The sequence below is a fragment of the Coenobita brevimanus genome, chromosome 96, assembly GCF_032717465.1.
Source record: "Coenobita brevimanus isolate Jiangsu-jjx chromosome 96, ASM3271746v2, whole genome shotgun sequence".
NCBI lineage: Eukaryota > Metazoa > Arthropoda > Malacostraca > Decapoda > Coenobitidae > Coenobita > Coenobita brevimanus.
Genome location: NC_137049.1, coordinates 23,984,770 through 24,003,638, shown reverse-complemented (window position 1 = coordinate 24,003,638; position 18,869 = coordinate 23,984,770).

Here is an 18,869-nt window from a genome sequence, read left to right as displayed (position 1 = left end):
ATTATTATTATTATTATTATTATTATTATTATTACTATTACTTGTACTATTATTATTATTATTATTATTATTATTATTACTATTATTATTATTATTATTATTATTATTATTATACTTGTAGGTACCTGTGTATGTTCGTATGTATATGAGTAAGGAATTCGAAGTACATGCAAACAAGTATCTTTTTTAGTCTACAGGGACAAGAAAAATATTGTGATTATACCAGAAAAATAAATAAATAAAAATGATATATGAAAGAGGAGGGTGTGAGCTGGAGGGAAGGCAGCCTAATGGTGGAGGACAAAGTGCCATGAAGGCGATTTGTTTGTGACCACCTCTAACGGGATACAGATAGATAGATAGAGAGATAAATAAATAGATAGATAGTAATGATGTGAGTAAGGTTTGATCATGTAGTATGGATCTGAGGGTCTGTGTAATTTGTGTATCTATGTATCTCAGTGTATTACCTGTTCAACACTTACCCCATCCTTCCCCTCCCTCCCTTCTTCCCTCCCCTCCTTCCTTCCTCCCACTCCTTTCCTCCCTCTCTCCCTCCCTCCCTCCCTCCGTCCCCTCCTTCCTTCCTCCCATTCCTTCCACTCCTTTCCTCCCTCCCTCCCTCCCTCCGTCCCCTCCTTCCTTCCTCCCATTCCTCCCACTCCTTTCCTCCCTCCCTCCCTCCCTCCGTCCCCCTCTCAGTCTCATATTCTCTTGCACCTCCTTTCATATCCTTTACATCTATACACGGCCCCCACGCCCTCCACCTCCCTCACCCAACCTCTCTCTCTCTCTCTCTCTCTCTCTCTCTCTCTCTCTCTCTCTCTCTCTCTCTCTCTCCTGTCCATTATACCATTGCCCTCCCTTTACATTCCCTTCAATCTCTCCAACCTACCCCCCCTCCCTCTTTCCTTTTCGTCACAACATTCTTTTTCCATAACAATCCCCTTCAGTCTCCCATTCTCCCCTTCAATCCTCCTCCTTCCCTTCACTCTCCCTCTTCCTTCCCCTCCCTACCCACCCCTCCCCTCCCATCCCATCCCCGTTTCTACCACCCCTTTTCTCCCATCCCCCTCCCTTCCCCCTGCCCCTCTTTCTCTCTAAATCCCTTGTTTGAAGTCTCGTAACACATGAAGAGACCAATATTCCATGTGGCGCTACCCATCACGCTCTTCCCTTCCCTTCCCTTCCCTTCCCTTCCCTCTGCCTATCCACTCTTTCCCTCCTTCCCTCCACTTCCTTCCTAGTACTTCTTTCTGTCCCTCCCTTCCTTCCATCATACGATTCCCCTCTCACTTCGATCCCCCCTCAATCCCTTCCCTGCCCCCAATCCCCCCACATTCCCACCTTACCTTTCTGTCACCCTTCCCCTTCAATCTCCCACTTCTCCCCCTTCCTCCACCTCTCTTCCTCCTCTCCCTCTCCCCCCACCTCTCTCCCTCGCCCTCCATTTCTATCCCTCCTCTCCCTCTCCCACCACTTCTCTCCGTTTCCTCTCCCTTCCGTCCTCTTCCCCCACTCCTCCCCATTCCCCCTCCCTCCTCTCCCTCTCCACCCATCTCTCTCCCTCCTCTCCCCCGCCCCTCCATCTCTATAAATCCCGTGTTTGAAGTCGTGCAGCAGATGAAGGGACCAATATTCCGTGTAGTGCCACCCATCGGCTCCGGACACGCTCGCCTAAACCCTGTGTCGCGTTAGTTCCGTGTGCCACCGCCAGCGAGGGCACCGTTGAGCATCGTTAACCCGGAACATATTAACCGGGGCGTTCATTCTCCATTAACCGGAACGAAAAGAGATGGAGAGAGAGAGAGAGAGAGAGAGAGAGTACATCAGGTAACTCTCGACATCCACTTCGCTACACGAGAGGCGTCCCCGTAAACGGAATACAATTTTTCGATCGTCAGCAAAAATAAATGACAAGAAACTCACTTTATTGGGGGTACAAAAAATAAAGTAAAATAAAAATAACATAGCACAGGTGGAGGCCAGAATTAAAGAAAAAAAGTCCTCATACTGAAGGGAATAATAAATGTCTCTAACCAGGAAATCATTCTTTATTAACTGGATGAAAAAAATAAAGGAGGGAAGAATTTAACAGGCAGGGGGAGAGAACAGGCTATCATTTTAATTTTGTTCGTCTGTTATTTAATTCATCATTTATTCAACTCTCACTCTCAGGCTCCAATAACTCACTCTCACCTGCATACAACCACCTGGAAGACATTGCTAGAGTTGCCCTGACCACGAATGGGTTGTTGGTACCAGCATCAACACACTCTAGCTCCTACAACTCAATCTTAAACGCGAGAGAAGAAGGACGCGTGGACGGGTGAAAGCTATAGAAACATATCGTATGGTTTTAATTTTTTCATTTTGATCTTGTCTTCGGAATATCTTTTTTCAACTTTGGGGAGATTTTTCGAGAGACACTGATCAGATAATAACCTTCACTGACCCTCTGAGTATGAGTTTTTTACTGAACTGAATAAAATCGTCCACTATGTCGTGGCTGCAATAGATTAGTAAGCCTTAGTTATGAGGTAGGGCATGAATCTCCTTCGTTATTAGTCAAATCAGACCTCCAATCCCACTATATTCTGCCATCAACTGAGCTGAAAAGAGTTAAAGAGTCTTCTCAGATTACAGTAAAGGGACTATACACAACGCGCCGCCCACTATACCCAAAACATTACAATTCAGCTGTACGTGGTTGTGGTTGGCAGATTACTAAAAATTTTCTTGCTTTTTCAGTGTGTGTGTGTGTGTGTGTGTGTGTGTGTGTGTGTGTGTGTGTGTGTGTGTGTGTGTGTGTGTGTGTGTGTGTGTGTGTGTGTGTGTGTGTGTGTGTGTGTGTGTGTGTGTGTAATTCATGAGGCGGAGTCACACAGCGCCCGAGTAATCCAAGCCCCCTGTTACGTCTTTCAGGTGTGGTGTTCCAAAGTGATGATGAATGTATATTAATGGATATTGTTTCTATGGAAGACTATTAATAACATCTTCATAGGGATAAAAAAAAAAAAAAAAGTCTCTGCCTCACAACATCTGCCTGTCTCTCTACCTCGCCATATCTACCTGTCTCTGCCTCGCCACATCTGCCTCTCTCTCTCTCTCTCTCTCTCTCTCTCTCTCTGTGTGTGTGTGTGTGTGTGTGTGTGTGTGTGTGTGTGTGTGTGTGTGTGTGTGTGTGTGTGTGTGTGTGTGTGTGTGTGTGTGTGTGTGTGTGCGTGCGCGCGCGCGCGAGGGGTGGGTAACTGGATTGCTCTTATTGCCTGCTTCGTGAATATTGTTCCCGGAGTCTTTGAATACGAGAGAGAGAGAGAGAGAGAGAGAGAGAGAGAGAGAGAGACAGAGACAGAGACAGAGACAGACAGACAGACAGACAGAGGATAGGGGAAGGGGGAGAAAAGTAAGTCGGGAAGGGAGTGTGATAAAGAATGAAGATAGGGAGGGGGAATAGGGAGGGAAAGGGCAGGGAGAGTAAAAGGAAAGGGGTGGAGGAAGAGGAGAGGGGGAAGAGAAGAAGGAGAAAGAAACGAAATCATCTCGTGGAAGGGAGGGGAAGAGGAAGAGGAGCAGAGAAGAGAGAAAGGTAGATGAAGGACTGGAGGGGAGAAAGGGTGACGCAGGAGGGGGGGGGGACAAGGGAGTAAGGAAGTGGGAGAGAAGGAAGAAAGAAAGGCAGAAGGGGAAGGAAGAAGGGAGAGTAGGGGGAGGAGAGGGAGGAAAACGGAGATGGGAGGAGAGGGGGAGGATGGGGGAAGGAAGGGAATTAGGGAGGAAAATTGGGGAAAGGGAATGTCTGGAATAGGGATAAAACGGGGAAGAAGAGGTATGGAAGGGGAAGAAGAAGGGGAGAAATAGAGGGAAGGGGAAGGGAGAAGGGAGGTAGGAAGAAACAGGCAGTGAAGGAGGGGAGGGAAGGGTGAATGGAAGGAAGAAGAGGGGGGAGTAAAGGACATGAAGAAGAATAAAAGGGGACAGAGAGGAAAGTAAGAAGAGCGGAGAATAAAGAGGAGAAGAATGGATGAGCGAAACAGAGAGGAGATTTTGAAGAAACACAATGAGGAGGAGGAGGAGATGGGAGAGGAGGAGGAGGAGCAGGAGGAGGTAAGGAACAGAGGGGGAGAAGGGGGTAGGGAGAAGAGAATGTGTGTACAGAGATAGAGACCGGGAAGGAAGGGGAAGGAAACAGAAGATATGAAGAAATACAACAGAAAGGAGGAGGAGGAGGAGGAGGACGAGGAGGAGGTAAGGCGTAAAGTAGGGGACGGGGGGGGGGAGGTGAAGAAGAGCAAATACAGAAGACGGAGAGGCAGGGGAGGGAGGAAGAAAGACGAGGGATAAACAGAGAAAATAAGAAGGGTAAGGTAAAGATAAGACGAAGAGGAGAAGAGAACCAGGAATAAGGGGGAGGGGGAAGGTGAAGGTGGTAAGGGGGAAGGTAAGGGGGAGGGGGAAGGTGGGGAAGGTAAGGGGTTGGAGTAAGGTGAGGGAAGGTATGGAGGAGAGGGGAGGACCAGAGAAGGGGGGTGGTAAAGAAAAAAGCAGAGAATACAGAGAAAGAGAAAGGGCGAAAGAAAGTGCAAAACAAAGGTATGAAGATTCAAGAAACACGCCTGACAGGAGAGCAGGAGGACAAAGAAGTAAAGAGAAGAATGGGGGAGGGAGGGAGGAAGAAGAGAAAGAATACAAAAAGAAGAAAACATGAACGGGGGAAAGAATGAAGAGAGATGACGGAGAAAGTGAACGGTGGGGGAGGGGAAGAATGAGGAGGTGTGGGATGACAGAAGATGAATGTAAAGGTAAAGAGGATGGAAGGAGACCGGGGGGCGAAGGAGGGGAGGAACAGAGGGGAAAACACGCAGAAAAAGAAAGGTAGGAAAGGTAGAGGGAGCAAAACGAGGATACGAAAGAATGGCAGTAAGAGAAGAAGAGGAGGGAAAGAAAGACTGGAGGAAACTGGAGGGACGACGAAGGGCGGACGAGAGGAGGAGGAGGACGAGAGAACACAGAGAAAGAGGAGGGGGGGTGGGATGGGGCTGGGAGAGAGGAGTGAAATGGGTATAAGTGAAAGGCTTGAGAGGCGTGAAAGAGGAGGGAGTGAGGCGGTGTAAGGAACGAGCATATATGAGAGCCGCACCACGGATATATTGAATCCTACACGCAATAACAAATACAGGAAGGATTGCCAACCTCTCACACATGGCAAGAACACATATAGGAAAGATCTCCAAGTTGCCGCATCAAATATTAGCAACTATATGAAGGATTTGCAAGTTGTCATCTAGTAAGAGCAAACACATGAAGAATTTGCAGCATTTCACAACTATTAATAAAAAAAAAAAAAGGACTGGCAACTTCTCATGGACTGCAAGAACACATAAATAAAGGACCTGCAAACTTATAAATATATATGGCAATAAATGTATAATCTGCAACATCTCACATCTAGCAATAACACGTATATGAGAGAACTGCAAGCTCTCAAATCAATTGCAAATATATGAAGAAACTGCAAGTCTCATATCTAGCATCAAAAATCATATCTAGGAGATGAATCGTATGCATCTAGTAATAAAAAATATATGAAGGAATTGGGAGCTCTCACCTCTATTAATACAGTACCGGAAAATATGAAGGACTTGAAACCACTTCCAAGCAGCACTAGGAAACATGTAAAGGATCTGCAGGATATCATGACTTGTGACAGAGGACATAAGTAAGATTTCTAAACACTCACATCTAGCATAACTAACAAAACGTAAACAACACAAGAAGTTTGGGGATTTACAACACATTCAGACCGAGGTGGGAGGACACAGGAAGAAAAGCTAAACCGGACCTAAATAGGATGTAAAGAAACAGTACCACAGAAAAAAATACTAAACACTAGAGTGGGATACAGCAACAGAGTACCACAGAAAAAAAATATAATAACTAGGATGCTAAAAATCGTAGGACAAGGGGCTGAAGGTAAAATGTAATGGATGATCTGTAGGGAGAGATATATGACAAAGGCTGAACCATTTTGTATATAACCTGACAAACCTGAGGGCCAGTGTAATGGTTCTACCCTTCACATGTCAGGAGTGGTTCAGTGTTATGTGTGTGGTTGCGTGTTAATGGTCTCGCCTGTGGGATAACGCTGGGAATATCACTGTTCGATGTATGGATATGCTCGCTGGACACTGTGTTGATAATTATTTCTCCCGTTGTGGTGGTGGTGGTGGTTATTATTATTATTATTATTATTATTATTATTATTATTATTATTATTATTATTATTATTATTATTATTATTATTATTATTATTATTATTGTTGTTGTTGTTGTTGTTGTTGTTGTTTTGTTGTTATTACTATTATTATGATGACGATGATGATGATGATGATGATGAGGATGATAATACTGATGATGATGATGATGATAATAAAGACGATGATAATTATAACGATACTGGTTTTCCATCACCATAATCAATAAAAACGAATGAACGCTTAGCATCAGATCCCAAACACCTCTTGGTCAAATCCTACGCCCATCACAAAGACATCAGCAACCGCACACCCAATCCCCCTCCTGTGCCCGGTAATCGCATCCAATCCCTCACCTGCCGCAGCCACACGCATTCCACACCTTCTCTAAACACGGCTCTACACAGGCTCAACATTTTCATTACCCCCGTCTTAACCATTTGTCTGTATTGCTCCAACGCTCTCTGGTCTCTCCAAGCATCTACTTTCGTACTAAGTCATGCTAGAGTGATGTGTATTCGAGCCCCCCCCCCCTCTCTCTCTCTCTCTCTCTCTCTCTCTCTCGTAGATACAGTAGACTGATAAATAGTTAGACAGATACAGATATTGATAAATATGGATAGGTATAGTTAGACAGATGGAGAGATAGATATAGACTGACAGATAGATAATACTGAATCCACCCACACCATACCAGCCACCCTCACAACTCTCCCACCTTCCACCTTGCCTCATCACCTTGCTCTGCCTCTTCTTTCGATCACAGTTTTAAGCCATTTCCACCCCTGTGTGTCTGACTGCAGAAAATCTAATAGAAGGATAACAACAAAAACCTGTGGAAACATTCCGGCTAATTACCTGTGCGAAACGGAGGATATGTGTTCACCTGTTTCGATTAGGTCATCTCAAGAGGATGTTATCGGGTTTCAGTGAAATCTGGCGGATGGGTGATTAGTGGGTCAAGGAAGAGTTAATTAGATTTTGAGGTGGATCCAGATTTGGATGAAGAAATAAATCATAAATTTTACTGGCGTTGAGGACGTATGCACTCTCTGAGACTGTGTAACAGGGAGGACTAAGATGGTAGGATTAACTGATTATGTGATATAGTAAAAGTATTCGCCTGGTAGGAAGGCGGAATTACAACAGTATAATTTAAATTTTATTAGCGTTCGCGGAAGTATATGCTCTCTGAGTGCTTTCTAGTTTAAGTGAGTAGTGATTCATTTCTGGAGAAAGTGAGTCATTGTATGGGCAAAAAATCTTATGCTCAGTATATACGGAATATGGGTTACTTCGTGGAGATGATCGTAAACTGAGTGTCCTCCACATTTACAATATTCGTTCCGTGCACATTCATGATGGATGACAACCAAGTATAGCTACAGAAATACATGTAAATGGATTTAATCAACCTAAACGTGTATAAGAAAGCTGTCCACCTCCATCAGGTGTGTGCAAGTTGGCCGCTACAGTACTTTCAACGTATAACTACCAACATACCTTCATACACACATACATAAATCAAACGGAATATGCACCTGTATATAATTATGTTCAAAATTCTCGGCAACAGCGACTCCCATAATGCCCCCTGTGAGGTGCAGGATTTCAAGCATGCTACCGAATTCAGGAAAATTAATGGGTAGGTGACGGCTTACGCACCTGCTGGCATGAAATGATAGACAAAACCTCCAGCCTCTCGCGGAATGGAACGTATGAGATGCACATAACATTCAATCCGACCGACGCCCTTCGACTTTCAAATTATCAAACATCACAAATTTTCAATACGTACGTACAACATTCATGATCACGCATATTCACAACAAATTACAAAACCATGAATTAGGGAAATCATAAGTATACATAAACATACATAGTCCCCAGCCTCCCACTTCCATTCCCTAACTGCGGACACATTCTAATACCATTCCCCATTTCCTCACACCACATTTTTTGATAATGACTACCCAGTCCCTCTCTCCCACTCCCTAATTATTAACGCTTTCTATAATCCCCCCCTCCCCTTTCATTGTTACCCCTCCCCCACTCCCCATTCCCCTTCCCCCCCATTCCCCATCCTTCCCCACAAACCAATCCCCTTGTCGATACATTCCATCCATCCCGCCACCACAACACATGTCCCTAGTTTCACCTACCCCCCCCCCTCTCTCTCTCTCTCTCTCTTGGAATGTCACCTAGTGTTTACCATCCACCATCACGACTTCAGCCTACCATTTTTCTTTCTTCACCTTTTCATCTTTTCTTCGTTATAGTGGCAGTTGTTGTGGTGGCTGTGGTAGTTGTAGTTGTTGTGGCAGTAGCGTTAGTTGTAGTTGTTATGACAGTTGTGGTGGAGGGTGGGTACAGTAGTGGTAGTTGTGAAATTAAGATAGTAATTGTGGCTGTTGTGGTTATGATAGTGGTAGTAGTTGAGGTTGTAATAGTTGTGGCAGATGGTCAACTATGATGCACGTAGTGTGGTCCCTATGGTGGCTGGAAGTGATTTTGGTGGCTGTAGTAATGGTAGCTATGGTAGTTATGATGGTCGTGGTAGTTATGATGGTGTAGTGACTGTGGTGGCTGGAGGTGGTTTTGATGGTTACAAAAAACATCCGTATCAATCTTACATCAGCACGTAAATAAAAACAAGGTATGTATCAAAATAAAGAAATTATCTGTGACAGGAGAGAAACGAAGCGACTGGAGTACAACACAGAGGAATCATTGAGGCCCTGTTTTGTATGTTTCCGGTATACGCTAGTGTACACAACTTTACACACCAGTACAATAATGTGAATGTGTGAATGAAGGGGGTTTCTTCCTCTGGCACAAAATTGTTAAAGCGGGTAACATGATGTACTGCATATACATTACACATGCAGTGATTACACATACCTGCAGTACATGGTTAATTCCTTATTGATATATTTATTTTTGTGCCTATCAATTTATCTGTACACTTCATTCATCCATGGGGTGTCTATCATTTTATTCTGGCTGTCACCAGGCGATTTTATTCAGATGGATGAAATTCTTTGCATTTAAACGAGAAATCAATTACAGACATGTTACTGACGATGAGTCTGCATGTATTTATGTAAGAAAAACAACTTCAAACTCTGACAAACACTTTAACGACGCTGAGGCTCAACTAGTGGGGTCCAACAGCTCTTATTCCCGGTTTGATCCAGAGCTTTGGCCCCTTTGTGCCCCTGGGACGGCTTCGTTATTGTAGTGTGGGTATGTATGGAGCATTGCAAATGCATTCAGGCAGGCGTCTCTGCGAGCACGCCCCTAATGTTTACTACAGACTAATTATGTCTTGTATACAGTGAAGTAATTTCTTGCCTCTCTGCCACCTATAACACTGCTGCCTTATCTGTCCCTCCTATAACCCCCCGACCAACACCCTTGATTACTATCTGCCTGGCAAAATATACGTGGTGGTGCCCCTTACTTCCCCTGAGGGCCCTCCTCATAGACCCCCGGGACACCTTCTATGGGCCCTCTCTCTTGCTAGACACAGACCTGCCCCTGTCTCTGTACTCCTCTCTATTTATTCCCTCCCTTCCCCCCCCCCTCTCTCTCTCTAACTTATTCTTCTCTTCTCTGAGAGAGAGAGATGGTAGGTCTGTATGGTAGGTGATGAATAGTATTTGGTGTGCAGTATGTTTCAGTGGTATCTAGCAAGCAAGAAGTACTGTGTGTGTGTGTGTGTGTGTGTGTGTGTGTGTGTGTGTGTGTGTGTGTGTGTGTGTGTGTGTGTGTGTGTGTGTGTGTGTGTGTGTGTGTGTGTGTGTGTGTGTGTGTGTGTGTGTGTGTGTGCGCGCGCGTGCGTGCGTGCGTGCGTCCGTGCGTGTGTGTGTGTGTGTGTGTGTGTGTGTGTGTGTGTGTGTGTGTGGTAGGTATATCTGGCGGTGTATGTGTTTTTTAGGCACTGACAAAAACATACACACACATCCACTATCCCTGTTTCTCTCCTCCCCTCCTCTCTCTTCCGAACCTCTCCTCCTCCCCTCCATTCCCTTCCCACCTCCCTTCTCCCCTCTCTTTCCATCCTCTCCCTTTTCCCTCTTCCCCCTCTCCATTTCCTTCCCTTTCCCACCCTTTCACCCTTCCTTCGCCTCCTCTTTCCCCCCTTCCTCTCTCCTCTTTCTTTCTCTGCCGCTTCCCTTTTGCCTCCCCCCTTTTCCCACCCCCTCCCTTCTCCCTCCCCTGCCCTCCCCCTCCCCCTTCTCCCATGGCACTGAGGACAAGGTGGCACTGTGAGGGGGTGGGGGAAGGGAAAGAGGGAGTGGGGATAGGGGGTGAGGGGTGAGAGAGAAGGGTAGTGATGGGGATGGATGGATGAATAACAAGAGCCCCTCCACATAAGGACTTCATCTCTCTCTCTCTCTCTCTCACACACACACACACACACACACACATACACACACACACACACACAACATTCATTCAACATCCATTTTTCCCATTGATCTTTACTCCTGTTTCTTTCCCCCTTTTTCTTTCATTATCTTTCTGTCTTTATCATATTCTAATATATTTCTTCTCCTTTCGTCTATGTCCTCCATTCTTATTCTCTCAGTTCCATGCCTTCACTCACTCTCTCTCTCTCTCTCTCTCTCTCTCTCTCTCTCTCTCTCACACACACACACACACACACACACACACACACACACAACACCACTCCCCCTTCTGTCATTAAGGGCCATCTCGACACTGAGGACGCTGGGTGAGTTTGTACAAGGGCGAACATAATATTTACTTGGGATTTATGGCCCGTCTTAGTTAGTGGGACATGCATCACGGCCAAACGCTTACCGCCATAACACCTCTCTCTCTCTCTCTCTCTCTCTCTCTCTCTCTCTCTCTCTCTCTCAAAGAATGGGGCAACTTCGGCTGGTGTGAAAAAAAAATTAAACATATTTTTTTAATCCAGTCTTAATTTTTAATATTATTTTTTTACTTAAAATATATCAAACTGGTCGGAGTTGCCCCTAGTGGTCGGATATGACAGTAAATCAATATACAAAGCCATAATATTCAACGTAAACTGCTTGGGAAGATATACTGGGAGCCACCTAGGCCGACAAGAACACCGCCCAAAGACAGAAGGCCCCACGGTAACCTGTGACTGAATATCCTCCGCCAATTTTGTGTTTGCGTCTCTGCACTGTAGTTTTTCACCTTACCTAGGCCCAGATTTTCGTCCTCTTGTGGCTTATTTCTCGTGGCTAAGTGGCAGAAAAAGACAATACTATGGCTCTACATCCTTTCTGTAGCACTTCTTCGTGACTGGCATCATATCCTGGTGTTAATCTACGGTTGTAACTCAGCATTCACGATGGAGGAATGACAATTTTTGGCCAAGGCAAAGTGAACAGAGTATAGTTGTTACTTTACGTTTATTGTGTGCTACAGTCGGGTTGTTATCATCTGACCGAACTGGGTCACTCCAACATCATGAATACTAAGTCGTGGCTGCTAAGAATTGGATGAGCCTTGGTTATGAAGCAGGAATAAGTCTCCTTGGTTACTAATGAAATCGACCCTCCAGACTGCCTACACTTGGCCACCAACTGAGCTGAAAGGTGTTAGAGATGTTTGTCAAGTAAGAATAAACACACTATAGCCGATGCCAAACACTGGCGGGCTATCACTGCTCTTTAAACCAGCCATACAAGTCACAGGCGTTGTTTACACTGCTTGACAGGTGACGGACGCACCACAACAGCGGAACTTGTCCAACCTGTTTTGACTGTGGTACGGAACTGCATATATAAACATCCTGACAGAAATACTCTACTGAATCGTACGGCAGAGATTCTAAGCCTGTCGTTATAATAATAAAATATAAATTATTTCTATTATTGTTGTTATTATTATTATTATTATTATTATTATTATTATTATCATCGTTACTACTACTACTACTATTACTACCACTACTTCTACTATTACTATCATCATCATTAAGCCACGTGTACCAACGTAACCAAATGCGAGCATCAGTGTATAATTTTCAAGGATCCCTTCGTATGACTGTGCGCAAATACACGGCGCACCTGACAACACCTGACCATGACCCCAGCCAGTCTCACAAATATCAAAGAAATTAAGCCACGTGTACCAACGTAACCAAATACATAAATGCGAGCATCAGTATAATTTTCAAGGATCCCTTCGTATGACTGTGTGCAAATACACGGCGCACCTGACAACACCTGACCATGACCCCAGCCAGTCTCACAAATATCAAAGAAGATTAAGACGTGGAAAACAAGACTAACTTTCTATTATCCATAAAATACTTCAGCCCATAAATCCGATGACACATTTTTTTCTCTTTTCTTCTTTTTTTTTTTGTGTGTGCAATATACAGACAATTTTCTTCAATTCAGGAGAGACTATCTGACATGGAAGGGTTAGATACGGCCTTCATAAACCCCTCCACTACCGGAAATCCCTCCAAACCTGTTAAAGATTCATCTTGAGGCAGCAAAAATAAAATAAATATGTCGTAAGAGTGAACGAGAAAGCAAACAGACGCAGATAATAACAAACCTTCTTAAACGAGGAGAATATTTAATACCTTTGTAGGATGATGTAAACTGTTTTTCATCACAATCACGCTGCCACCACACGATTTTATTCAACTCTGGAAGGATCCATACCACAGGGGGTTTATTCTCCTCTGATAAAAATCTTACCCTTTTCAGCTTAGTTCATGGCCAAGTGTTGTTAGATTGGAGGGTTGATTTGACTAGTAACCAAGGAGACTCATTCCCAACTCATAAAGTTCATCAAATTCCAAGCAACCACGACTCAGTATTCAAGTTATGGAAGTAGCCCTGTCAAATGAAGCCAAATCGACTAGAGTGAAAGGGTTAATTCTGACGATACCCATCACCTCCAGTACGAAAAATACCTCTCACTGTTGTGTGCAAAGTAAAGTAAGACGTCACTGGATTGTAGAGATTAAGCAGACAGACGCAGACAGACACAACCACAAATCGTCCCACATGAAGGAAATATCAAGGCAGACATCAATGTTGCCTACAATTACACCCATGTGCAGAAGTTCACCAACGTTTCTCTACCGGCAGTAACAATGGAAGATGATACAAGAACTTTTTTTTTAATGTGATGCCAATACGAAACAAAGTACAAAACAGTATGACAAGAAGGATAATCTCTGTCGTTAGGGGAGGAATGACAATATGGAAGGTAGAACACAATGCCAGCGGAGAAACTGTCGGCAAGCTATTACTCAAGGCTGTATCATCACTCTCACACAAGAGCCACACACTTAGGGGTCATGTAACAAGATCAATAGACTACTTGATGGTACAACTGGTGCATTCAGAATCTCTAGCGACTTACACGTCTTGATGATGCCAGTAGTCCAGTATAAACGCTGCTCATAAGACCGTTCAGACAATTATTAAGTACTATACAGCTCTCTCTCTCTCTCTCTCTCTCTCTCTCTCTCTCTCTCTCTCTCTCTCTCTCTCCTCACTTCCCCTGCACCTCAAGGGTATCCCGGCTTAACCCGGTAAATAACCCGGAGGCAGATAGCCGAGATAAGAGGCGGCTCCTTCCATCTCACTACCCAAATCCTCTTTTTCTCCCTGATTCATCGCGTAATTACGGCTAGATTAACGCCTCTTCTCTCCCTCCTCTTCCCTCCACTCCTCTTCCCTCCCTCCACTTCCCTCCACTCCACAAGCACCACAAGGAGGTTTATTCAACACCCGTAGGACGCGGACGGTGGCTGATAAACCTTTGGAAATTAAGTCACGCGATGTGGAACTAAAAATAACTCGACCGTTTTTTTCCCTAAAAGTGCCAGCCATACACCATATTCTGTATTTTCGACTTTCTTTTAAATTTCGCATTCTGTCCCTAAAAATGTATGCCAAATTTGTGGATGTAAGTACCATTAAGTGGCTTCTGTTGATGCATAATAAACGCTAGCGGTGTGACTTATTTGCCAGCGCCCTTTCTTTCGTCACGTCATAAATCGAGTGTTCATCCGCGCGCACACAGGCTGCCCTTGTCAACACGTGAGGGGCTAAAACATGGCTTAAGGAGATCAGGAGCCCGAGATAGCGTAATAACCCCGTAGGAGGGAGAAAATCAGCACTCCCGTTCGTCTTAATGGGATAAACTTATCTATTCCTCCAACACCGTAACCTGTTATTAGAGCGGCCACAAGGGAGGCTCTGTGTGGCGGAGGTATACACAAGGGCACTACTTTGTCCGGTGGAGAAGCTTCAAGGAGGCGAGGGTGCGGTGCGGCTCTTTGTGAATTATGACCGTAGCATTTTTTCCACTTTTTTTCACCCCTGGATAAAGTTACATTAATCTAAAGGTCAGCACGGAGAAAACGACTCCTTGTTGTTGAAGTTATTGGTTGATGATGAGGCTAACTGAAGTGCCGACACGAAATGATGTAGGCTACTTTAAAAATGGAAGTTCTTGTTTTTGTTGTTGCTGTTGTTGTTCTTGCTTCCCCAGGCCCAACAAATCGCTAACCCGGTGGACCACAGGCTGAAAATCCCCTTCTTCAGTTCACCTCTCTCCTCTCAGGGGGACGGGGAAGGAGTTGAGGGAAGATCTGTATAACCAGGAAGTTCCATTGCCCGGTTATATCGGTGCCACCACATGAAGGGACCCATCTCAAGCACCAACATGGAAATAAAAGAAAAATTTACTTCTACTCAACGTACCATACTCCCAACACTCCAACCCCGCCGTACGCGATTCAACACCGCGTAATTCAAACTGTTTACGCAAATCCGGCCTTGTTTACGAAATACGCCCTACAAAAACGAAAGGATACGAAACAAAAAAAAAAAAAGACGAATCCCTTATGAGCAACATTCCCGCCATCCCCCTCCTCCTCCCTCCCTCCACCCCCATCATCTCGGCGGGGTCAGATGAAAGGTTAATTACTGCTACTTATCATGATTATGTTATTAATTACCGAGCGGCCTGGGTACTTGCACAAACAAACGAAAGGGGAGTTTTTAGTAGCCTGGCACTAACACACCCGGGGACTTAAGAGGCGTGGGGAAGGGGGAGGGAGGAGGCATACAACTATGGGGAAGCGGGAAGGAAGAGGCATACAGCTGTGGGGAAGGGGGAGGAAGGAGGCATACAGCTGTGGGGAAGGGGGAGGGGGGAGGCATACAGCTGTGGGGAAGGGGGAGTAAGGAGGCATACAGCTGTGGGGAAGGGGGAGGGAGGAGGCATACAGCTGTGGAGAAGGGGGAAGGAGGAGGCATACAGCTGTGGGGAAGCGGGAAGGAAGAGGCATACATCTGTGGAGAAGGGGAAGGAGGAGGCATACAGCTGTGGAGAAGAGGAAGGAGGAGGCATACATCTGTGGAGAAGGGGGAAGGAGAAGGCATACAGCTGTGGGGAAGGGGGAGTAAGGAGGCATACAGCTGTGGGAAGGGGGAGGGAGGAGGCATACAGCTGTGGAGAAGGGGGAAGGAGGAGGCATACAGCTGTGGAGAAGGGGGAAGGAGGAGGCATACAGCTGTGGGCAAGGGGGAGGGAGGAGGCATACAGCTGTGGGCAAGGGGGAGGGAGGAGGCATACAGCTGTGGGCAAGGGGGAGGGAGGAGGCATACAGCTGTGGGCAAGGGGGAGGGAGGAGGCATACAGCTGTGGGGAAGCCTTTGAACAAGAAAAACGGCGGGAATTCAAGTGACAGGGAATTACAAGGATTAAAATGTGTAATCAGATCAAAGGTTATCAAAAAGTACAGGACAAAAAATGACCTAAACCCGCAATAATAACCTCAAATGGATCTGCACCAAAATCGAATCTATCTATCTATCTATCTATCTATAGCCAGACGCCTTAATCCCGTAAGGGGTGATCACAAACAAATCGCCTCCATGTCGCCCTGTCCCCAGCCATTTCGCTGTCCTCCCCCAACTTACACCCCCCTCTCTCATAATACCTTTCTACTCCATTACTCCTTCCCACCCTCAGCTTTCCCCTCCCTCTACCCCCTCCACCCCACTCACATACATTCTCCTAGTTAGTCTCTCATTCTCCATCCTCTCTACATGACCAAACACATCGCTTCACCCTATACCCACACACACAAAAAATATATATTTCTGCCAGGTATCATCTAAACTGAATCAGGCAATCACAAGATACGTGCCCTAAACTGTGCCTGCGAACTGTGACCTTTTTCTGACATACACCAAACTGAATCACTTCCTGACAGACTCACAAAATATTTTTTTCCGTCATTCATTAGATATTCTGTTTACACAGACGTTAAGGTCTCGACCTTAACCTCAATTTAATCTTATTCTCCGTCTTGACTTCAACCTAATCTTAATCACGACTTTAATCTCAACCTAATCTTATTCTCCATAAATCAATTGAATCTTAATCTTAATCTTGACTTCAACCTAATCTAAACCTCCATCTTAACTTCAACCTAATCTTAATCTTCACTTAGACTTCACCCTAATCATAACCTCGACCTTAATTTTGATATACCCTACAATTTCTACCTTACCCTCGACTTTCTCAACCTCCACCCTAACCTTAACCTGAGCCTCAAGTTTAACCTCACCCTCGACCTTCAACCATGATTTCCTTCTCGACCTCCACTTCAAACCCCTTGTATCAGGTGAAGTATTGCCTATAGTCCGTCTACCTTAACTTGGCCCAGGTTTTTTCTCCTTTGGCAGTACATCTCATGGAGCTCAGAGAAAGAATAAGACAATGCTGTGGCTCTACACCCCTTTCCACAGCACTTCCTCGTGACTTGCATCATAGTGTAGCGTTCATCTTATAACTCTGTATCCATGAGAGAGAGGTGGCAATTTTAAGCCACGTTAGCGTAAAAGGAGTATAGTTTGTTCCCGCTACCGCCAGACGATTTTATTAAGCTTAGAAAAATCTCTTGAATGGCTTAAGAATGGCTGTATCACACCACTTCAGCCTCAAGAAGTTCCAGTAAAAGAAAACCGTCTAAAGGTAGGAAGAAGTCACATAAATATCAGAAGAATCACATAAATATCAGTGGGAAGAATCACACATCAGCTGGAAGAATCACATATCAGTAGGAAGAATCACATAAATATTAGTGGGAAGAATCACATAAATATCAGTGGGAAGAATCACATAAATATTAGTGGGAAGAATCACATAATTATCAATGGGAAGAATCACATGAGATTGAGTGAGAGAGAGAGAGAGAGAGAGAGAATCAGACACACGACACAAAAACTCCTTCAAGACCGCATTTTATTCCTATCCATATCTCAGTCCATCTGACTTATGACTACAGCAACAACAACAACAACAACCACAACTACCACCATTACGAGCCTCACTATCACCACAATCACAACACAATCTACCCGCCTCCCACTACGTTTACAAACATTGCTATCTCTCTCTCTCTCTCTCTCTCTCTCTCTCTCTCTCTCTCTCTCTCTCCTCTGCTTCATTCTGTCTTGTTTTTCATGTCTTCTGTATATACCTCCCTCTCCCCACCCACACTTCATTCGATCTTTCCCTCTCTTCTCCTCACTCCCCTTTCCCCACTCCTTCCCTCTCCTTCTTCCCTTCCCCTTCCATCTCCTACCTTCTTCTTCCCCTATCCCTCCCCCTCTCACTCTCCTCCTTCTTTTCTCCCTCCTCCCCCTCCCATTTTTGGTTCCACCTTTCCCTCCCCCTCCCTTCTTCCTCCCTCACCCTAACCTTCCTTCACTCCCTTACATTATCTCATCATCTTCGCCCCTTCCTCCTTCCCTCCCCTTCCTTTCCACTCCCCTTCCCCCTCCCCCTACCCTCCCACTCGCTATTCCCCCTCCCCCTACCCTCCCCCTCCCCCTGGTCGGCAGCTGGGTATGCTTACTACGACAACAAGGGCGTCAGTCATAATCAATTACTATAGCAATATAAACACTGTGGACCCTGTGTGTGAAGCCTGCTCTCTCTCTCTCTCTCTCTCTCTCTCTCTCTCTCTCAAAAGAAAAAAAAAAGATGCATTAGTCTCGCCAGCACCCGACGATGTTACCCACCTCATGAGACACCTATATAACTAAGAGCTGACTGATTTTTCATTTCTTGCTCTATTAACCTTTCTCTTCTCTTCTTTTTGCCATTGAATTCTTTATGTTTTCTTTTCTTTTTTTTTATACTTACTTCCAAACCAAGAGAGAGGGGGAGGGAGAGGAAGTCTCGTCTTCACATCAGCTGACTATGTAAACATCACGTGACCAGAGGACGTCCGGATATTCTCTCTCTCTCTCTCTCTCTCTCTCTCTCTCTCTCTCTCTCTCTCTCTTTATATATATATATATATATATATATATATATATATATACATATATATATACATATATATATATTTCGCTTTCCTTCCGTCACTCCCACTGTTCCTCTTTCCTTCTCACACTTTTACTTTCACTTTCTCATTTCGTCTATTCCTCCCTTTCCCTCTCAAACCGTACATCTCTTCTCTCCCTTCATCCACTCCCTCCTTCCTTCTTCCTTACTTCCCTTCCTATCTCTCTCTCTCTCTCTCTCTCTCTCTCTCTCTCTCTCTCTCTCTCTCTC